The sequence below is a fragment of the Corvus hawaiiensis genome, chromosome 4, assembly GCF_020740725.1.
Source record: "Corvus hawaiiensis isolate bCorHaw1 chromosome 4, bCorHaw1.pri.cur, whole genome shotgun sequence".
Classification (NCBI taxonomy): domain Eukaryota; kingdom Metazoa; phylum Chordata; class Aves; order Passeriformes; family Corvidae; genus Corvus; species Corvus hawaiiensis.
The window spans coordinates 3,169,676-3,193,822 of NC_063216.1; the positions used below are offsets into that span (position 1 = coordinate 3,169,676).

Below are 24,147 nucleotides of genomic sequence, written 5' to 3' on the forward strand. Positions count from 1 at the left end.
CCAAATGTAAAAAAAAAAAAAAATAAAAAAAAAATTAGAAAATATATTTAATCTTTCCAGAAATTTACAATCCTCCACTTCATCAGGTAATATTGAAAAATTGCATCCCTCCCTGTTTCCTTCACACTCCCTTTTATTTGGATATGAAGTAAAAAAAAAATCTCAATTGCCAATATCAGGTTAGTCAAGAACAAAACTCAGATGCCCAAAGGTCATAGTTCGATAGACTAGAAAAATAAACAGGGAGTCAATGATCTTGAGAGCCTGCTCCTGTTTGGAATTGCTAGGCCAAGCTGGAACTAACACATGGCTGCTCTGCAGTTACATCAGTTGGTGGGTTTTTGACTGCACAGCATTTATTATCTCATGCAGATAAAAAAGGTGTGCATAGCTTTTAATTTTGGGTGGGTTTATTTTTTTGACTATGCTACATGACCACAGGGTCTGGGAAAGAAATTAAAAGTTAACTGTTATAAAATTACAGCTAAAACCAGTCTGGGTTGAGTGAGGGTTCCACAGAGGTTAAGCTTAATTATTTACAGTTTAGGCCCTAAGAGACCAGGTCCCAAGGTCATTTATTACCAAGAACGAACATAAATCACTGGTTTCTATTTCTGCAGTGCAATCACCAGCACTCAGTAAGAGCTATCAGGTGAGAGGAGATATTCACCCTTAAATAACCATATGGGACAGACTTTATGAGTGAAAAATATGACACAGAGTAAATATATCTCCTTAAGAATTAGAACAGGAAGAGCACACACCCCGTGAACCAAGCAAATACAAGCATTTCAGATACAATACACCTGGGAGCAGGCACAGCAATATGGGCTGGCTGCAGCTTTTAGACCAACAAAACAATCTCCAGAACTGGGAGGGACCTTGGCCACAGCTGGAGAGTGTACCCAGTGGTGCAGAAGGAACCCCAAAATGATGGTTTTATGCTACAGCTTGGATTAGATGCCATCCCAGGTACCTCCACACCTGCATCTTTATTGCAGCAACCATCGTGGCCCTAAAGGTAACTCTCGCTGCCCATAGGAGGCATGGCATGGGGCCAGCACTGTCACAAACTCCCAAGGCTGATGGTGGCTGGAATAACTTGCAAAGAGGATCCTGAAAAGAAACCCAGGTGGTTTGGGAGGCTGTAACTTTGCAGTACAGTTATTAATCATACAAGCCAAAAGAGCATGATTTTCAGTACCTGCCTTCTGAAAATAAAGGCAGCTTCAAGTAACTAAGATTGAAGATCACAAGATATAAAAAAAATGCATTAATTCCTGTGTTGATCTGACTTCCAAGCAGGTATTGGTACCATTTAAGACCCATTTATTGTTCCAAAAGTGTATGATTCCTCTTCTACTTCAAGGAAAAAAATGCTACACTATGCACTAGGAGTTAAAGTACATTGGAGCACAAATCACCAGCTGTAGAATAAACACTTTAAGAGGGCACATATCATTATAGCCCAGCAATGGTGTTTATACTTGTGTGAATGCTTGCGGCAGCAAATCAAATGCTTAGTTATATGAGGAATGAAAGTTCAATGATTCAGTAATGGAACAAGTCATCTGCAAAATTAATATATACAAATGCACCGCTAACAAAAGCTATTGTTGTAGAAAGGTTTATTTTGGTGAACAACTGGGATCGCCCTGCTGTTACTGAGCTACTTTCAGATGGGTATAAATGAATAAAAGTGTGTTAATGGCCTATCAGAGGTGAAAAAATCTACAAGTTAAGCCTTCTTTTATAAGCTGTTTCCCCTGCCACACACATGCTACTTGTGTAGCCTTAGTAGTAAACATTTCGTGTCTAGCTCTCTTTTAAGGAGAGTTAAGACTAAGAATTTTAAACAACATTCATAACAAACATATGCCAGACCTTTAGTTCTGTGACCTATCAATTAGATAGTGGATTATCAAGAGCAGCCAATATTTGAATACCAGCCCATGGAAATGTATCGAGTTGCAGAAGAGAGATACATGCTTGACTCTTCTTTATCTTTTAGCCCATGAATCACCTTTTGTTTCCGAATTCTGTGCTATGCTCACCAGTTCTTTTACTGCACCTGTCTGCTCCTTATCTGCGCTATGTTTAAGTAACAGTATAAATTGCAGAATAATTTAGGTTGGGAGTGAACTCTGGAGGTCATCTGATCAAAACAAGACTAACTTGGAAGTTAGACCAAGATAGAATCTATAATCCTGTACAATAAACACGACTTCAAGCAGTCCACAAACAGCTCCTGACCACAGGTAAAATAAATTGTCCCATTTTGGTCCCATTTTGAGCACAGCTGCCAACCTGTAACTCAAATGCAGTTCAGAAGCATTTTAAGAAACCTAGTGTTGAGACAACCAGGCTAAGGAGGAGACAGCATGTCAAGGACAGAAAGCTGCCAGAACCCAGAGGAGCAAGGTGGACAGCCAGGGCTGGGGGAAGGACTGTGGGTGGAAAGCAGCAGAGCATTCCTCTGGAGGAAAGAAGCACAGCTCAGCTGGCTAACCCATGGAGAGGGACCCCGAAACCCATTTATGTATGGCTTACGTGGTGCCTGGTGGTGTGGTTCCACTCCAGGCAACAACTAAGTACCACAGAGCTACTCACTCCCTCCCTCCCTGCCTGTGGTGGGATGGGGAGGACAAGAAAAAGGGTGAAACACATAGACTGAGGTAAGAACAGTTTAATAACTGAAACAAAGTATAATAGTAGTAGTAGTAATAATAATAATAATAATGCTATTTTTGTAATGAAAAGTTAAGAGACAAAGAAATAAAGCTCAAGAAAGACAAGCGATGCACAATGCAATTGCTCACCCACTGCTGACAGATGCTCAGCCTGTCCCCCAGCAGCCATGGGCACCTCCCAGCTGGCTCCCCCCAGTTTATATACTGGGCATGACGTTCTATGGTATGGAATATCCCTTTGGCCGGTTCTTGTCAGCTGCCCTGGCCACGGTCCCTCCCAGTTTCTGGTGCCTCTCCTCGCTGGCAGAGCATGAGACACTGCAAAGTCCTTGACTCAGGGTAAGCACTACTTAGCAACAGCCAAAACATCAGTGTGTTATCAACATTATTCTCAACCCAAGTCCAAAACACAGCTCTGTACTGGCTACTAGGAGGAAAATGAGCCCTGTCCCAGCCAAAACCAGGACACCTGGTGACCCAGAGATCTCACTGCAGGAAGACACATCTGTATTCAGAGCAGCCTTGCTGCAGCTGTTTATACATTCCCCCTAACCGAGGCCTCACTATGGGGCCACGGGGAGAAGAGTGATTGAGTTACGAGAGCAGAGAATTAACATTTCCTATCCGGCACAGACAATCTGTCAAGCTGTGAATTGATACAATTGCTTGGCATTAGCATAAGACACACACACATATGTACAGATACAGATTTAAATAGGAACTCTAGCACCGCGGTATGCCCCAATGAGTCTGGCTTTGTCTCGTTGGATTTGACATACACATCCAGGCTCAAATAAGGAGCTACGCCAAGTGCGGCAGGCTGTACATTATTTAATGGCTTGACCATCCTACACTACAGCTTGTCATGGTTCCCACATGCAGAAACAGGCCCTCTTAAGCTAACAAGCTTGAAAATGGTCACTCTGGATAGTGCTGAAAGCAGTCTGCACTTCCAGGTGTGCCCAAAAGAGAGGAACAAATTTTGCTGTTCACACTTCGATCATACTGGAAAATTGAACAACTGCTTCTCTACCAGCAACAGCAACAACAAGAATGTTCTGAACAAATTCCAGGTACTTTAACAAATCACAGTTCTTAAAATGACCCACGGCTCAAAATCCCTTGAGGTTGTAGTGGTTCCTGGCAAACTGAAAACATTTTTCCTTCCACACTTCCTCTCTGCAGTACAGCTGAGTGACCTCGGTGGTGGGAGAAGGTCAGAGTAGATGAGAAAAGAGTCTTTAAAAACACTATTTGATTTTAAGTACTAAATTCACATTTTGAAGACAAAGTCAACTTAATTAAAAACATTTAAGTCTTGCAACTTAAAAAGAGTTGCAATGGTTCCAAGAACAACTATTTGAGACTCCCTTGCCCCCCAACAATCCCTTCCTGCAAGTCAAGGAAGCAACAGCATGAACAACCTCAAAAACATCAAACTACTGGAACAAAAAACAAACAAACCAACCAACCAACCAAAGGAAAGGGGAAAGGAATGGGATGAGGGGGGTGCTTCTAAATTCACATACCCCTCATTTTGTCCCATTTATCGCAAACTGACATAAATCACTTCAAACTTTTGCAGATCACGCTTAGGATTTGCTTTATTTGTATTTTTGCTCTTTCCCAGTCTCTTTTTGTCTCCTGTCCTCCATGAAGAAGCAAAAACTGTCAATAGTATGGAAGTGAGTTCAGACAGCTTCTCCATGCCCTGGAGAGGTGAGTTACAAACTTCTCCACAGTCAGGTCCCAGCATTCTTTTGTTTTTTTACAGACAAACATCCTTACCTTTACACAGACCACTTTACCACTAAGAGAAACAATCTCAAATTAATTTTAAGCAAAAGTTTACCGTAGGCCACATGTGCCATCTAGACCGAGGGTGTCCCAAATTTCAAACGAGGAGCTGGGCCAGAAGCCACAGAATACACATTAAATAACATAAAGGAATAGTTGCCCCAGACACTGCAATCCCAGTACTCAGTGTGGCTGCAGCAGCCTTGCAGGAACCTCTGCAACAACCCATGCCCACCTCAGCTCCCCTCACTACTCTTCAACCTGTTTCTCCCTCCCTCTGCCCCCACAGCTATCCTCGTGTTAAAACGTATATTTAGAAACTGGCAGCAATTATTCTTTCCAACGATTAACCTCAAATCCCGGACACAATATTACTCTAATGGCATTAATTCCCTCTATTTCCTCTTTCTGTCATAACTCACTGCCTGTTTACAGCCAAGTTGCATCTTCTCATGTGCTTGCCAACAGTACAGTAATAGCCTTCTTGTACCTCTGGCCACCGGCTAAATGATAAAAATAAAGTCAAGAAAATTAGCATGTACAAAAAATAGCAAAGCTGGGAATAAATGAAGTATTTGAAAACCCTCTGCTGGTCTTGTGCTACACTCCAGCTCACTTCACTTCAATGCAGGCTGATGGGGATTATACCACAGGTGCTTTATCAACAGCTCTAGGGTGGCATAAAGGTGACTTAAAGAGAAAGTTTCTTTGAAGATGTTTGATAAATATTGAAATAATGGAGGAAATAAAGGAAGTAACTTCTAAAAGCAGACTTGGAGCACTTTTCCCAGATGCTGATTCTCCTCAAATAGGTTTATACTTTTCTCCTGGAAGAGTACCAGTCTCCAAAATAAATAAAGTAAATGCTTTGAGAGTAAAGTCAGTAGTTCTGGTCTGATAAATAGCAATATAAAAATGGCACTTTTGCACTCAGCAGATCTGCCTCTGGTGTGCAGTCAGGAGTGATTGCTGCTGACTGGTGAGATAAACAAGGCTCTGCTACTTTCATGCTTGTTTGAGACAGGATTATCAGTGCTATTGTTGTGCTGCAAACTGAATGCTAATGCCTTCCATAAAAAGCTACGTTCCTCATTAATTTTCAGTTACATATCTGGACACTTCTTGCTGCACCACTCAGGAACAGGTAATGGGATGCAGGGACAATATCAGAGCAGGCTTCACTCTGCACAAACTTTATGATGCGAAAATGCTCAGGAAGGGAGATGGGTCTGTGAGATTGGGAAATGCTTCACTCAGAGCCAAACAGAAATTCCTGCCTTGTAAAGCTACTTTTAAACAAGCACTTTCCAGATTCAAGAGCTGCAGTTTTTCTTTGTAGAATGCTACGATGAAATCAAACAAAAAAAGCAGTGAGTTGGTGTAAAAGATCTATCAAGCAATTTTCACTGCCAAAGTTCAATGTCACGTGTGTAGGCTGCAGGTATAGTACATAAAATAAACAAAATTTGTACGTATGCATAAATATCAGCTCATCATTTCAAGGAAGAACATAGGCCAGAAAAACCTATTTGAATTTCTGATACTACCGGAATATGACTAAATTTTAATTTGCAGGAGTGGTTGGTAAGTGATAGAAAAGAAGCAAATTCTCAGCATTCAAACTTGCAAACTACCACTTTTTAGAAACTACTAGGAAACACATGCTTGAAAGTGAGGATCTAAAATATTTTGGAGTATATTTTGACAATACTTGAATAGTGCTTGCTCTTTAGAACTTCAAAGTCACAGAGATAAGGATGCTTCTGAACGAAGAAACAGATAGGAAAACAAGACCTGCTCCCAGAGCCACCCAGAACTCAGAGAAAAATACATCACCAACAATTTTTTTTACCATTATCTGACTTGAAGCTCCTGAAAACTAACTACTTCTCTTAAATCAAGTACAGCATACATCATATTTCCATCTGGAAGTGCTTGGATCTTTCTCAGCATCTCAGCAAGCATGATGTAAGATGCTATTTCATCTCACACTAGCCTTTTTTTCCATGAAGTCCTCACAAAAGTCATTATACCAAGCCTGAAAATTCTTATAAAGAAGACAAGCAGTATTTTTCTCTTTTAGCTAAGAAGTTCTGCCTCAATGAAGTAGTAAAGGCTTTAATAAACTGCTCATCTTAATGAACAGATAAAGACTGAATTAGTAGGCAATATCTCTTCTAAAAAAAAGCATTACTAAAACCACTCCATTTGTGCCAGCAACTCTGTACGTGCTGTTGGTATACCAGAGACATTTCATCTCATGACACGAAAGAACAAGTCAAGAACTCAGGTCAGGGAAGAGAAACAAATGCACTAAAAGTTTAATGCTTTTACTGATAATCAGAGCTTTTCATTCCTTGCATATTTCAGATTTAAGAGGAGGGTAGACATCAACAAAATATTTTCCTTACATTGAAAGAGTCTGAAAATGGAGCCAAAGAAGATCTGAGGAACTTTCTTTTTTGTTGCATCTTGAGGTCAGACACTTTAAATAGAGGTTTTGGCACACAATAAAATAAACTAAATCAACTTCTCTCAAGTTCCTGGCTGTTTATAACTCAAGCTGCCAAGCCTTTTAGTTATGCCAAGCTTCTGCAAGAATTAAACACTGCTCAAGTTAACCCAGCATAGAAGGCTGAGTCGTTATCAGGTGAACATCAGCAGAGCTGTCAGCTCAGGAGCTCCACAGCCTGAGGCTCACAGGAGCTGTCTCTGGGCCAGGACTGAATCCTGCCAGTGCTCACCTGCAAGCCAAGGTAGCTCTGGGGAGCAGAGGGAGGGCTTCTCCCACTAGTTCCTGCACTTACTCACCAGTAGTGCTACGTTCTTCTTTACCCTGACAACACCCTGAGCTGTCTGAGCTGCTTAGAGATGAGCAGTGTGAGGCTGTGCAGGGCAGGGGGTACGACTGCAGGCTTGCAGAGCATCTTGATCCCATCACAGGCCTGGGATGAACCGTGCTGGTACGGGAGAAATTCTGGGGTTTTGTGGAATATTTGCTTACATATATTCCAAACATTCGCACACCAGAAACAGTTATAGCAACTTATTTCCATGCACTTCATATGGTGATGCTTGGTTTAAAAATAAATGCGCATTTTGGTGCGAAACTGACGGGGAACCAAAATGTATCATTCCAGGATTTCAAAGGTGAGAAAACTAATTCCAGCTATCCCTCCCAAGGCAGGCTTGGGGCTATCCCTGATCCTCACACCAGCTGCAGCTTTGTTAGTCCAGGCTGCCACATCCTACCCTTCTGAAACATTTCACATGTGGCTTCTTTTACAGCTCCTCAATCTGTGCAGCACATCTTTCACCACAGGAGATAGGCTATTTCTCTCCGTGCTTTACTCTCTCTCACACAAGACTTTGCAAGCACGTGCTCTCTGCCAGCAGGCAAGCACCAGGCTGGTATCAGGAAAAGGTCCCTTTGTATCCCTGACAATCCAGGAGTAGCATGCTGTGCTCTCTTGTTTCACAAGGAATCACCAAGGTGTATTTTTTGTGCCAGTTCTTATGACTCAAGGGGGAAGACAGGCGCAAACTTGCAGAGTTTATCAGCAGATGTTCCCTCAAATTTATGAGCTATTTCCCTGTTTGGGCTTGAGGAGCAAAAGCTGATAAGTGCTGGTGTTGTTCTACCTGCTCAACCAACCTACTGTACAATTAGCTCTTGTGTTTGTGCATGGCCTTCATCTGGATCACAGGCACATGATATAACAAAGAAATACATCGGAAATCTCTCACATGAGCCTGTCCACCCACACAGCAGCACAGCAAGATTTTTTTGGTCCACTCCTAAAAGCAGCAATGCCTGGGCACTGCTGTATTGCTGCTGGGGCTGGCAAGAGCTCTTACCCGGTGGCTAAACACACAAATGGGAAATGCAACAGAGAAACCCCTTGGAAAGGGACCTGCCTTCAGCTCTGCAAATACCACACACTGCAGGAGCAGACAGATTCTCACTGGACAGGTGCTTACCAGAGGGCAATGGTGTCAAACCTTTTGTTACAGAAGAGATTACTTAGAAATCACAGATCAAGAAATCAAATCATCAGAGAAACCTAGCACACAGCTGATCCAGCTTGTTAAAAAACACTAAGGACAGCAGCACTTCTGTTTCCATACTCCCCTCCACCTCCTAGCCAGCATCTTCTGTACCACTCTCCTAAGCAGATTCCTCTGTCATCACCTTTTTCTGCACTTGCCACAGGCAATCAGGTGATGAAGCAAGGCACATGTAGTAAGTATCCCTTCAATGCCACCTCTCTGGACTTTAAAAGTCTTTCTGTCACCTGCATTTCCAATCCTCAGCCGATTTTTGCTTTCTGAAATGACTTCACAAAGCTCTACAGGGCTCTGTGTTTGTCAAAACACTTCAGAAGCTTTGCCCTTTGCTACTCTACACAATCCTTTAGAAAGAATCTGGGTACTGTTTTGGAGAAGCGATTGCTGAATATATACAGGCCCCTTCAGCCCACATCACTACAAACAGATTCTCAAGGAGCTTTGGCTCTGGATAGGCAGCTTCTCCATTTATCACATCCACTGATATGCTACAATGTTCTCATTTTGTATTTATGTTTAAAAAGTTTAAAAACTGTGTGTTCTAATTCATAAGCAGTGTGATAGCTTTGGATTTTTCGAGCATTTTTTACTACAAACAGAATTAAACCATCTAAGCTCAGCTGTAAACAGAGATTTTAGTAGACCCTAACAACTCAGGTAGCAAAATAAATAGCAATATTTTTTCTAGGCTAACCCTGATGTTTGGACAGTTGTCTGGGATTTATATGACATAATGGTTACTGAAGTATTCACATCTGTGCATTTAAACTGTCACCAAGCTACAATGCTTTTCCCTCCCTCCTGATTTGGATGAAACCAAAAACAAAACAGTGCCTTGCAGTCCTCAGAGTTATCTCCTTGGCTGATCACAAAAGTGAACAACCAGACTGATTTTCTATTTCCAGCTGAAACTGTGTAAGTGATTAACAGCCCCCTGCACTTTGATACAGTGCTGAAAGGTCTTCTGAAGCAAAGACAGATCTTCTGTTTCTTTTTACAAGCAAAGGAAAAAAAAAAAACCAAGGAAAAAGAGAGGGGAAGAGAAAGGGTGCTTTCAGTTTTGTTTCTGCATGCCTCTTTCATCACAACTCAAATTTGTATACCCATCTTTTCCTGAGAAGAGAAGGGGTGGCTGGAAAACCACTACCCAGTTTTATATTAAAAAAAAAAAACAGGTCAAAAACTTTTTCATAGACTGTTTACCCAATCCTACTCCTCCAGAGGCTGCTACAAGTCAGACTTCCTCAGAGCTCTTCTTCATGGCTGTAGTCCTGCACTTGCATTCACGTGGCTTCCAGTCACATCAGACTCCTTCAATTTTGAGTAAAACTGAAAAACTGCAGGACAAGGGAGGAGGGCTTATGAACACCAAAGGAAAGAGTGCAGCCTGGCCCCAGCTGGGAGTGCTGGCTCCTGGGGAAGAGGCAGAGACTCATTTAATTGCTTTGCGTCCCTTGGGATTGAAAAAGAAAAGTAAAACTCAAAGAGATGAAATTTTTAAATCTAGCCTCTGCTGTTTCGCTCTCTTTAATTATGTATTGAAAGGAATTCAGACTGGATGAGTTTGATGCAAGTGCCAAGTATCAGTGTAAATCCAAGCATACAAAGCATGGTAACAAGAAGGAAAAAAGAATTAACTTTCAGAAGGGGAGGTGGGGGGGGGAAGAAAAACAAAAAAGAGAAAAGAGTGCAGTTATCCCACATGTTGAGCTCCTCAATTATTATTCAGCTACTTGAAAGCATCCACTTAGCTTGTGTTCAGAACTTTTCTTTGGAAGCTCAGCAAGAGCTTCAGCAGCGCACAATAAATAAACACGCAAACGAAAGTAAATGGAAGTTCTCTTTCTAAAGCAAAATAATTACAAACAAAAAAAAAGTCTGATGAACTCTTAAGTATCATTATTCCTTTATACTAAAGGAATATATACAATATTTTTTTTAAATATAGAGGAGTTGACATTGTCTTTTTCAGGACAGGAGGAGAGGGAGGCTGGGTGCTGCGGAGAAGGCAATTGAGGGGTAGAATGAACCCAAAAGTAGGACAGCCATCAGTGCTGCATCTGAAGTAGTCATCACTGCTCACCAGGCTGCTGGAGCCCGTGCACCACTCGTAACTGAAATCATATTAAAAGGCACTCAGAGCCAGGGAAGCTGCACCAGGGAATCCTTTAACATGACTCAACAGGCACAGCACAAAGCTCTCCCAGATTCAGGGTGTTTTAAAAATACATGGAAAATTTCTAAAAATCCTCTCACGCACATCAAGTAGGGTTGTTTGCAATTTCATAGTTTTGCTGGTGACAAAATATTATTTAATATTTAGCACAAACAGTGTAAAATAAAGTATTAAAGTATCAATGTTAAGCATATTGAACTGTGAAAAATAAACCAAAAGTAACAATGTCAAGGTAAGGTGACTAAGAACAGTTTTCTCTCCAAAATTTGGGAGGACATTCAGGCCAACTTACAAATTTTAAGAAAAACTTCAGTTTAAATCTTACTATAACTTATTGTACCCTTAAGTGGAAAGCAAAATTTGTAATTTAAAAACATTTCCTACCGCTATCAACTTCACCTCTTCTATCAAAACCCCAAATTCAGTATCATCGGTTTTTTAATTCAGGATTCCAACTTAAATAATATTGTCCAAATGCCAATACGGGGTCGCCTGAAGAACTCATTCTATAGCAATATTTTTTGAAATACCACATCCATATTAAAAAAAACGACAGATCATGGAAAGTAGACTGTGAAATAAATGGGAGGAGGCATTTCAAGTGTAGCTTGAACCACGGTGCAGGTATACGGAGTTTGAGCAAAAAGCCACTTATGCTGAATCCCACTGCTCATTCCTGGGGCTGCCTGAAGATGGGAGAGGGAAAAACTTGCAGTTGCTTCTGCAAGCACTGGGATTTCAAGAGGTCCATATTTAGCATCATTAGTAGTCACAGTAATTTCTTAGCAATTCGGTCAAACACAGGTACATGGGTCAGCCCACTCCATAATTAGATGACTAATTCTGAAGGTCAAACATAAAAGAACAGGATACTGACATCCAAAGGATGCTTCTAGCAAACGAACTGAGAAGCCAACCTGGTCAAAGGGCAGGACCTTGTCCCTGGGAAAAAAAGTATTTCCAAAAAAAACCCCCAGTGCAATTAAAAGGGCTAATGCCAGAGCAGTGGAGTAATACTGCAGCTCAGTTCAGTGTGGCTCCACTAATTTCCAGTGAACTGATTCCAGATGGTGGGAAGTTCCCTCTTTGCCACCTTCTCTCCTAGGAAAAGGTGAGCGGATACTCGGGAGCATCCCTCTGTCCCACCTCCCTACAGCCCCCTTTTCCAAGCAAGCAGCCTGGCACTCGGATCCAGCTTGCACCTCTCTTCATTCCCAGCAGGACCAAAGTGACAGGTGACAATATAGGTGTGGCCTGACATTTCCATCCTTGAGTCACCACCCTGTGACAGTAACCACAGAGCACAAAGGGACCCTCAAAGCCATAATCTCTGGACTGCCCAAGCAGTTACTGAACCCAACCCCTTCTTGCTCAAAACTCGAGTATGATTTTCTCCCATTCTGTGGCACCCTTTTTTTGCTGTCCTCTCAGGCAATTTAGTTGTGCAAGGAAAGAAGCAATGGTGAGTAGCTTTATCAAATTAACCCCAAATTAATTCCTCCACTGCAAATAGTAAAGGATATACTGCATGAGACAATCCTCAAAGTTCAGTTCTGTAAGAACTTTAAAAATCAGAACAAAACCAAAACAATTACAATTTTCAACTCTTTCATTATGAAAATGACAGAGCCAAACACAGCATGGGTACAGACAGGTGAAGTAACCTTGGCTCTGCCATTCACAAGATCAGAGTTCAAAGCGTTCCATACATTCTGGAAAGAGTTTGTGTTACTGGAATACATCAAGGTACAGGAGGAACAAGGTGTCATAAGTTACCTTGGACTCAGGCCATTCACATTGCTCAATAAAGTATGGATAAGCACTTTAATCCAACCATTTCCAGTTGGAGGAGAAAAAAAACAAAAAGGCAAAGATTACGGTAGAAACGTAAGATTTCTTAGTGAGAATCAATGTGGTTTGAAAAGATCAAATAATATCTACATATGTCAAATACATGTTCTAATAACAGTTAGAGATAATGAATAAAATTTAAAGGGGTCATTTTTAGGAACCTAGGATCCACTAGAAGACAGACCTCTTCAGAAGTGCTTGAGAAAATATAATCAGAAGCATTTGCTCTATTTTTGAAAAGCATCCATATCAAAGACGTAAAAAATTAGAATGGGATCTTATGCAATACTTCAATTTTCTGATCTTTGTTTTGTTAGACCTTGATTAGTAAATGGCATGGAAATATGTTAATATTGGAATAATTGGCACAGCATAACCATGACCGTGAGTAACATGGCAGCTACAAATGTTCAGAGAGCAGGGCTGGGGTTTTTCCTCTCGTCCTGTGACGGCTTGAGCAGCCAACAACCCACTCCCAGTACAGAATGGACCCTACAGAATAATGGAAAGAACCAGCTTGAACCAGTTTGTACTCATTGGATACGGTTTGAACTGGCATGAACTGGTCACAACAAGCCAGAACTGGTTGGAACTAGTCAAAACCAGCCAGAATGAGTCGGAACCGGTTTGAACTAGCTTGAATGGGACGGAACCAGTCTAATCCATTTGGAACTAGTTTGAACCATTTAAAATGGGCTAGAACCAGCTGGAAGCAGTCAGAACTGGCCAGAACTAGTCAAAACTGGTTTGAACCTGTCAGAACTAGGTTGAACTGGTTGGAACAGGTTTGAACCAGTTGGAAGCAGTTTTAACTGGTCAGAAATGGTTTGAACCAGCCAGAAATAGCCAGAACTAGTTCAAACCTGTTCCAACCAGCAGTTCTGACACCTTCAAACCAGTTTTGAACTGGTTTGAAGGTGTCAGAACTGCTCTGGACTGGTTTGAAGCAGTCAGACCCAGTCAGTGGTTGGAACTGGTCAGAACTGTTCTGCACTGGATTGAACTGTTTAGAACCAGTTTGAACCAGTCAGAACCAGCCAGGAGCAGCTGGAACAATTTAGGCCGTGTTGTAACAGTTTTGGACTGGTTAGAACCAGTTAGATCCAGTTTCAAGCTGATGGATCCAGTTTTTATACTTTCTTTTTCTGCAAGAGAAGTCCTCCCTCCCGCTTTCCTTCCCAGCCCCCTGTGCAGGATGTGCATCCTGCTGGGAGTGCAGGAACCCCCAGCCATTGTGGAGAGCCTGGAAAGGACAGCTGTGCACAGGGAGCCATTGCACCTGGTACAGAGCCTGACCCAGCCCCACGCTCATCCAGAGTCATGGTGTGCTCCTCTCCAAAGGACATGGCCCTCCCTCCCCTCCTTCCTAATCCCCCCTGGGCCATGGCTCCACACCACCTCCTCAGAGCTCCTCTTCCCTCCTCCTGACCTCATGGCTGTCCTACTTAAAGGCTCCAGCTGAAACCAGGGACTACGCTACACCATCAGGAAAACACTGGAATCATCTTTCAGGCTAACGAAATACCCTCAGAGCACAGGCCCTGCATGTTTCTGTGGAAGTTCCACTGAGACTGGATTTGCTCCAAGCTGAAACAGAGGCTGCTCCTACAACCACAGCGTCTCACGTGCCGTGGGCACAGCTCAACAAAAGTGCATGCAGAATGTCAGGACTTTTAAACCAGTCACCTTGGAGATGTCCCAGATCCACCTGCCCACATCACCCCTAAAACAGATTATCTTCCGTAAACAAAATAATCTCTCAAGAGATACACGTCTCATTCTCCCCCTTAACCAGATTCACCATGGATTCTCACTAATTCACATCTCAATAACTACTTTTCCCAACCTCTAAAACTAGGAACAGGCTTGTCTGCTCTCATCACATCCTCTCTCAATGGTTAGGACAATTCAGAGTAAAATTAGCACAGAAACATTATTTTATTTTAGAACAGCACTCAAAACAAGTGATTCTTCACTATTTGAAAACAGTTTCAAATAGTGAAGTTTGATTACAAATTATATATCCACCAACAACAAAAAAAAAAACCTAGATCACATTTAAGCCAAGTTTTTTACTTAAATACCAAATTTAGTTGTTCTAATGCAGCATCTGCTTCCAAGTCTACACTGTCCCTAAGCCTTAACCATATGCTGAAGGGAGTTAGAATTAACACCCTTCATAACTTCTGGCACAAAATCCTAACTCTTAGAAAGGAAATCCTTGGGATTAAGATTGTGTTGTCACAGCTAAGATCAACCTGAGCTGGACTCTATTAACAACTTGAAACAGAAGTGTGTAAACTTTATAGTTCAGTGTCAGGAAAATAACTTCAAATAAAGCCCAGGACTGTTGTGATAATCATACTTTTATCATCCCAGAGCTATCGGATTCCGGTCTACCCTGCACTAACTTCGTGACCTACTTTGACAAATGACAATTAAAATAATTAAAATTCTCAAACAGCAAACAACACATTCTTTCATAGTTAACAAGACATTCCTTCAAACCTCCACCTCAAAAAAAAAAACCCCAAAAGGTTTAAGACACAGTCAGGCAATACTGACACTGGAGATGTTGCTTTACTTCTTCCCTAAATGACAAATGACTTTGCATATCAGCAAAGAGATGTCATCTTCTTTGTGAGTAAAGTATTGTCTGACATTCCTTGCTGAGTTTTCCAAGGGCGTTATTCAAGATTTCTTTGCTTTATGAAGTCAGTGCTTACCTTGTTTCTGTGCAACACCTATCCACTGCACAAGCACTTTACAGGGGTGGATACCATCGTAAAATGGAAGAGGAGAATCAATGCCCAGCTACTCAGAGTGGTTTAACTGAAGGCATCATGAATTCACTATCAACAAAGCACTAAATTACTGTATATGTCAAAGCAGAAAAGGCACTTTTACAAGGTAAACATCTACAATTTTACTTTGCAGTCTTTTCAAAGCCCCCAGGACCAAGGTCAATTTTATTGTGCTATCCTACCACAGGAGATAAGGACTTTTCAAAGGCATAGTTGTCTACTTATTGTAATTTTTAAAGGATGTAACGTGAAAGAAAAATAATTTCCTAAATTTACAAAGCCGCACAGAAACAGTGAGAATTTCTAGCAACACAAATACTGCTTGCAGCGTTATGCTTTCCAATCCAAACCTCACTGAACATATTTTGAAACACCATTTATAACGAAAACCAAGCACATAAAATCACTAAACATGTCCCATTTGCCAGAACCCTGTAACATTTCAACCACACCCATTCAATGCCTACCAAACGTGTCGAAAGGGATGGAATCTGCAGCGATCTACAGGAGCAGTGTACAGTGTCATGCTCTGTTATTTCAACAGCAAATGTAGCACCTTACACCTGAGCATGGGGCAATTCAGAACACCAGGTGACAGGCTGGGTGTATTCTGGATGCAGGACAACATCAGACAGGACACATTCCCCCGAAGCTTTGCTTTGCCAGGTCACCCAGGTCTTGGGTACCAAAGCAGGAGACTAAAGGGCTGGTTAAAATCACCTGGAAATTGAGCTCACATGCATAACTTTGAGGAAAATCCCAGCTGCTCAAACGAAAGCTGGAATAGCAACAGGTTTCAGCAACTCCTCCCACTTACAATCACCTAATCTCTACAGTAAATGATAAATAGCACCTGAAAGGTTTTGCTGTTTCAATAGCAAGGGTTTGTTTGCGAGTAAGGAATGGACATAAGCCCAGTGAAAAGAGAGCAGAGAAAGCAATTCCCACTCACACATGCACAAGGAAGTACAGAAAGTAGGAACTGTCTTGGGAAAGAGAGTAGGGGAAAACAGGCTGTGGCTTACAGCTGCTTGATTAATTGTATTTTTCATATTGATAATGAATTTTAAAAGCATGTGTTGGAACCCAAAGTGCAGGGAATGTTTCTCTGCCTGTCCTGAGGGACCCGTCCCCCAGGAAAACACTGCTTTTAACCTTTGTCCATGGAGAAAGCTGCCAAAGCTTTGGGATGAATTGGAATCTACAAGGGTGTGAGTTAGATGATAGTATAATATATAGCTTGTTACAGGGTGAAAAATTTAGAATTTTAGGTGTAGATGAAAGCAAGATGGAGGAACCTTGTGGTTTTTCAGGTCTCTTCCTTCTTCTTCACCTACTCCATTTTCTGCAGTGTTGGTAGCACAGAATGATTGGTTAGGAAATGCTGCAGTACTGGGCTATGTGAATGGATAGTTCATTAGGCACTGGTAGAAAAGTAATAATAATGTACATTCCTAATTATAATTGGGTAGTTTACCTTTAAAAGGGCCTTGAGATTCCTGCATTTTGTCTTTTGGTACTTGCTCTGCTTCATGCTATGTCAGCAGCATGTAAATTGCTGATAAGATATAATAAACAACCTGAAGACCGAGAAGATCCAAATGTCCTGTTCATCTCTTATTCCTGGCAAGGACTTGCACCCCCATCCGGGGAGGACATGTGGAGGTTGAGAACCCGCACAGCATGCTTAACTCTAAATATTTAAGTGGGACACCGCTTTTCTAAATGGTCACATGGTAGAAAGATTCATAGCTCTGGTTTTTTGTTTGGGTTATTTTTTTTAAGATAAGTAATGATAATAAAGACGTGGAATGAATTCTGGTCTGAATTCACTCCTCCAAACAAGAGAAAGAAGCATGAGAAACAATCTAGAACATGTAGAAGAAATATTCTACTTCTTTTTCTTAGGCATCCTGAAAAGATTTGTAAGAACTGTAAGAATAATTCATTTACATGAGAAGGAAATGCCAACAGTTTTTTGAATGGGAAAAATTATGGGAAACAAGGAAAAAATGAGTCCGTCTTTGCAATACACAACCATAAGTGACACGTTTTATCCATTTACTTTATTATTTTGTGTATGTTAATAGCCAATTCTCCATGGTCAACCACAACATAAAGCAGATGATCTTTGTGATCTTCACTGAGAGTTTTAGACAGATAAAGTCCGTTCCTCTTGCTGAAGAGGGACCAGCATGAAAACCAAAGTAATACCTTCCTCTTTAAAATACCTTGCTCTTTAAAAATGGGGTATAATAATAAGAACAACAATAATAAACATAATAATGGGGTTAAAATACCATTTGTCTTTGAAACCTTGAACCGGTGCTTGCAGCGGAAGGTTATAAAACTGTACAGGTGTATCAATGCCTTGCCAGTATCCTGAACTTTACTCTTCCTTTTCACAAAAGGAATGTGCATTTCCTTCTTTGCTGTACAGCATGTGTTTCTGCACTTTACCTCTGTTACAGGAATTATTAGCTGCAACCAGCCGCACCTTCCTCCAAACAGGCACGTGCCAAAGCTCCTGGTTTCCTGAAGCTCTTTGGGGAGCACACCACCCTACCCAACACAAGTTCATAGGAACATGTCGGTACTGTGTAAGCTGAATCAGATCCCTGTTTATCAGCAATTAAATCTACCAAGAAATGAGCACAGCAGCCTCCTCTTCGCCCAAAAAAATCAGCTTCTCTGCTTACAGCACACAATGGTGCCCAAACTCCTCATTTTTTACAACCAGTTGTGAAAGCCAAAGGAAGAGAACTTGGATTTAAAAACTCACAATTTCATCCTTAATGATCAGTACCATCTAGACTGTCAGAATAGCAACCTAGGGATCTAGCAGGGAAGAGAACCAGGCAGTTTTCAGAGGTCTGAGCATTCCCAGAGAGGATGGACATGTTTGTCCCCAGGTTCGCAGAACACGGTAGTTCCACACAAGTCGCTGGCGCACAGCTTTTACTGCTTGTTGGGTTAAATGATGAAGGACTGAACACTTACCTCTGCATCTGCAGCTCATTTACAGATTCTGCATGTTTATAACCCAAAGTCCCAAGTGGGTGCTCAAATGAGTGCCAGACCTTAATAACTGTATTTTAACACTCTTTAGTATTTTAAAGGAAGATAACAAGATACTGTCGGCTATTAAGCCATGGCATCCCCCCACGAAGTTCCCTCATTAAACACATGCAGGAAAAACAGTGTAGTCTACAGGAAAAAAAAGTAAAAAGAGCATGTATTGACTCCTTCTGTTAGCCATATTTTCTTAATACAAGCCAACATCAATCAATCAATCTCTTCACTCAAAGTGCAATTCTCACCTCTCCATGTGGAACACGTTAATTAGTTTCCATTAAGAAAAAAAACAAAACATCATCTACATTTACCAGGTACACAGAAATAACAGGCTCCAGTGTTGCTTTCTCTGTGTCAAAGAAAAGCTAAGGGTTCTTCTCTTACCATAGGATACCAGACACCATTTTGACTGACACAAAATACAAGCTCACAAAGCCAGCGTGGGTGCTCCGTTTTGGTATATTACTTTTTTTTTTACCCTCTCTGTGTTTCTGCCAGCACTGAATTTAGCGTTAATTAAAAAGTGCTGGCTCGGCCCTGCACCAGGAATGCAGCTGCAGTGCAGCTACACTGTTGAGCTGCAGTAGCAAAAGTGAGATGGAGAAACTTCTTGCAGGGCGTTGTGGTTAGATGCAGCTAAGCGTCAAGCACATGAAATCTGTTATTTTTCATAAGGGAAAAATAAGAAAATATCGAGGAAAACTAGAGAGCTGCGGGGTAAAACAGGCTCAAACTTAAACAATTCCTGTACAAAGAAAAAAAACCGTTTATTACTAGCATAATTAAAAGTAAAAGGAAATAAGAAATTAAAGCAAACCTCCCCTCTCTTCCAGCACCCCCCTCTTTGTACTCAACTCGCACAAAGGATAACAGAACACGGGGTTTTAGCCAGTGTTGTAGTTCTTGAAAAGTCTCTTTCTTATGCTTAAGGAAAAAAAAAAAAAAGGTTTCTTCTGCTGCTGCAGGTGATGAGAGATCTCACCACCAGCAAAGGGTGGTCTCTGCAGCTCTGGAGACCATGAGGGAGTCTAGGAATAAAATATGGCCCTCCTGCTACTTAAAAAAAGTTTTACAGTGGCTAAGGAGGCTCTGCTCCTCCAAGAAAAGTTGCCTTTCCTGGAGTGAAATGATATAATGAAGATTACATACTTGGGTGAATAAGCTTCTGGTAACAAGGAATGCTTTTCCCTAGAGCTATACACACAACCCAGCATGAACACAGTCCTCACCACAGAAATCCTGGTGAGGAGCAAACTGGGAGAAGAAAACCAAGAGAAGTGGCCCCTGGATAAGATCAACATATTTCAGGCCATGAATCAGCTGGCTTCCATATCCAGTATGTCATTTACAGAGAATATTATGGACTAAAGATTTCACTTATAATTACGAGAACAATAATTGCAATCAGGAAACAACCATTTGTTGTGCTGAAATGCTGCCTTAAATGCAGTTTGCAAAACAGCTTCAGGAGATACATTTCACCTTCCTCTGCTTGCAAACAAATATAAAAAGTGATGCACGCATTTTGGGGGGGGGAGTGGAACAAACAAAAAAGCTGTGTTGTCTCCTTTTGCTCGTTTGAATAAAACATGTCTTCTCTTCAGCTCATCCTCTCAAGAAAAACTCTACAACCAAAAAACGTAAAGAACTGGTGATGAGGTCAAAGGGTCAGGATTTAAAACCAAGCAGCAACCACCACACAGGAGTTCTACAAAGCTTAGTGCAAGTCATCTCCTCATTTCAGCCTACATCTGAACAACTCTCTGCATGCCAGTGCACAAGTGCTGCTTGTAACCACTTTGCTCTCACCTCAGCAGGCGAAATCACAGCTCTGCAGATGAGGCTGCAGGGGCATCCCAGAGCTCATCCAAGCACACTTCGTTCAGGTTTGTTCTTTTCTTTTTGGCAAACAGCACCCAGATACTGCTCTGGTGTAATCAGGTCTCCTGACAATGTGAAACTCACACTTTAAAGAGCCCACTGACAGATGGATCCAATTTAATGCATGACTATGAACAGCTGCTCCTGATCACCGGCTTGTACAGCGCACTCATTCATCACAAAATATTTCAAAAGGCTGAGCTGAAATGGAACAAATGAATTTGAAGGAGTATGGGAGGTACCATGCTAGCCTTGGAGAATGTGTCAGATGTAAAAAGCACAGCTATGGGACTGCCATTAATTTATTCCTGTAAATGCTGCCTCCACTCTATTAGCAGCATTCTCCAGATTCTCAAAAATCCAGGAGGGCAGCCTGAATAAGGTATTAGAAGGTGTAATTAAATACTCCTTACTGAAGGTGATTTTAACCAAGTCACTAAAAGGAGCTGACAGCATGTTTAAATTGTGATGGGGAAAACTTCAAGATGACAAGCCTCAAAGAAACTGCTGAAGGAGGTTATTTCCCCAAGTGCTCTAACTCAGAAAGAAGATCCATCAGCCATGCAATGGAGGGCCACAGACCTGCCTTTGCCACCTTCATTGTAAATACCGGGAGAGGCCTTACTGCTTTTAAAGTTTTCATCTTCCTCTTTGGTCCCTCAGCGCGGCTGCAGCCAAGAACACGTCGCAGCCTCACAAATGAAACCACCCATTTTGATGGTCTGTGAAGAGATGGAGAGCTGACACAGAGCTGAGTAATTCACATTCTTTTCTTTTTTTTCCTTTTTTTTTTTTTTTTTTAATTTCAGGAATTATGCAGCAAAAATAGACACTTTAAACATCACAGTGTTTGTCATGGCCACCGGATCATCTCTGAGTGACTCAATTTTTCACAGAGCACTTCCTACAAGTTGTGCACAGGGCAGCTTCAGAGAAGTTGGGAAGGAGGGTAATATGCAGGAAGGAAAATTCTCCACGAGTTGCCTCAGGTGGCAATTCATTCTTGCCAACCCCTAGGTTGCTAGGGTTTTCTAGGAGAGGGGAAACAAGTTTCCAAGACCTTTTTGAAGGCAATTCTTATCTAGAAGTGATATTTATAGCATCTTCAGACACCTGTATCATCAAAGTATAGCCATACTTGTGTGAATTCATGAGGAAAGCACGTAATGCTTGTGCAGAATTCTAAATTTCACACACTTTTGTATCACTACGCAGTTGTTAGATCAGATCTTTGTATCTTAGTATGAAAAACATACTTATCTATTTTGAGCTGCAGTAAATCTAACAATAATTTGTTGTAACACTTATTGATAGACAGGGAGTAAAAACGAAAAAGAAAATTTCCTCGGTATAGAAAATGTAATCTTTGCAATGGTAGGGGGGAAAAAAAATGGGTAATATTTCACCCTTTCCTTCTACAGATCACCTTTGCCAGTCTCGTGCTCTACCTACTCTCCTTCCTCAAGGCCAGGTAACATTGCAAAGCTCAGGTGTCATAAGCTTGCACAAATCAGGCCCTACAGCTTCCCTTCCACGCAATGGAAAAAAGCCACTGCTTGCCATCACCCAGCCCCCTGCAGCATGCCTGCTAGAAAGCAATGAGGGGAACTGACAAGTAGATCTCTACCATGTCAATAACTAGCTCTGAGACAACAGTTTCAACTTATTTTGGGAACCCAATCCGCTGCCAGGGTACACGCTCCGACGCGGGGGTGAGAAGCCGTGGGCTCAGCAGCACTGTTTTATCTGCCAGAGCCAAGGCAGGAGCACACACTCTCTGCAAAGGTTATTCATCACCACAGCAACCTCCAAACAAAGGTGGGAGCCAAGGCAAACAGCCCTGTCCCTCTGATGACAGAGGGTGAAGGTGCTCTCCCCTTGCACCCTACAGGGGACTTAATTGCTTGGGTTGGTTTTTATGTCACTGGATCTCACAATTGCACTTCCAGCATCCCAGCACGCATGCCCAGAGCAGAGAATGGCCACACTGATGCATTAAGCAATCAAATTCTTCTATAGCCCCAGGTGAGAGAGAAGAACTGGCTGATACACAATTCCTTCTTGCCACACGGCAAGCAAGTGCCATATTCTGTTACACGCCACTGCCACCCCGCCTTCTCTGCGTGCTCCCCTAGGTACCAGGAATAGCTGCTGTAAAATAAATACCCCACCTAAAACCAAGAAAACCCCAATCTGTTCAACTACCATTCTGTCCTTCCTCTCCCTTCACCACTTCGTTTCTTCACATCCTTTTTCACTCCACGGGAGATTAACGATTTTGGATATGTTACCAAAATCCAACCGAGACGATAGAACAATTGTAAACTCAGCACAAGTGCAAAGCAGAGTATCTTTTTCCCCCCAAACCTGGAAAGAACAAACCCCAATGCTTCCCAAGTCACTCGAGGAAAGAGATTATGATCATTTCTGAACCTTTTCAACTACAAGCCAGGAGGAAAAAACACTGTTTGTAATGACAAGCTGTCAACACTCGGCGAGCAGCATGGCTCTCATTTGTGACACTGAGCTTTTGCCTGCAGAGCTGAGCATGTGGGCACCAGCAGCCAACACCACATGCAATGACAACACTGAAAATGCCCAGATTTCTCTACTTCTCCTACAGCACATCCCCCACCTGAGCAGCCAGGCCTCAGGATTTAAAAGGCCGGGTAACCATTTGTTTTCAATCATGGGATTAAAAAAGAATCAAAAAAACACAGTGGTTCCTAGGAATTTTATTTTTTAAAATCAAAGCCACAGGTGACTGGAGCAGATAACAAAATCTCATTATCTCTCATTTACTCCTGTCAAGAACTAGAAAGAAGTTAAATTTTGCTGTAGTAAAATGATCAGAAATACCCATCTAGCTTCAGTGCTTCTTGGATCTAAGCAAAATGTATGTTAACAAAAGGGTGGTTTGATTTATACCAATAGCTCATTTTTCTTGAGTTTCCAACCATTAACCATTAATCTTTTGCAGGCTTATGATGGTTCACAATTTCTGTCAGTGTGTTTCAGCACCCAACCACCTGAGGCAGGAGGTTCATTTACCTGATTCTGCAATATTTGTATTAGCCAATCACTTCAGTGATTTGGTACTTCAAGGGAGCCTATGGGAAAGATGAGGACAGACCTTTTGTCAGGGCCCACAGCAACAGGACAAGGAATCGTGTTTTAAAGTAAAAGAAGGTTGAATTAGAATGGATATAAGGAAGTTTTTTACAATGAAGGTGGTCAACTGGTTGCCCAGAGGGGTGGTGGATGCCCCATCCCTGGAAACATTCATGGCCAGGTTGGATGGGGCTCTGAGAAACCTGGTCTAGTTGAACATGTCCCTTCCCATTGCAGGGGTGCTGTGCTCAATGGTCTTTAAAGATTCCCCCAATGCAAAAGATTTTATGATTCTATAATACTGCTCGGACATTATAATTATGAACTACAAACCGAAAAATTTTTTTTTTTTTAAAAAGTGTAAGAAAATTCAGCTTCCAGATGAAGGCTCAAACTGCAGTTTCCAAAGTTCGCATTGTACTTGCAGGTAGCAAGCAGCAATTGAGCAGAATTGCAAGCAAAGTGCAAAACACCACTCAACCCCAAGGGCAGGACATGCTCCAGGTACCCTGCACTTCAAGTTCTATCCTCTATAGTGCTCCCAGAAATAGAAAAAAAACCACAAAAACCCAAAAATAAACAAAAAGCCCCAAACAACAACAACAAAACAACCCAAAAAAAAGCCAAAAACCCCCAAAATCCCAACAACCAGAAACCTGTGTGCGAGCTCACACACATTTCTTAAGCACAGCCA

At 41.7% G+C, this 24,147-nt stretch overlaps 1 protein-coding gene across 4 annotated transcripts in view; it reads right to left on the reverse strand.

Annotated features, from left to right (window-relative positions):
- EPS8 (epidermal growth factor receptor pathway substrate 8) overlaps window positions 1-24,147 on the reverse strand; it is a 127,554-nt gene that overhangs the window by 68,183 nt on the left and 35,224 nt on the right. The window contains exon 1 of one of the 4 annotated variants that reach the window (XM_048302507.1): window positions 2,820-2,939. The exons of the other annotated variants lie outside the window; for them this stretch is intronic. The gene's annotated coding sequence lies outside the window, so the exon portion shown is untranslated. Of the gene's footprint in view, window positions 1-2,819; window positions 2,940-24,147 lie in introns of those variants that run through there. 4 annotated transcript variants of the gene reach the window in all.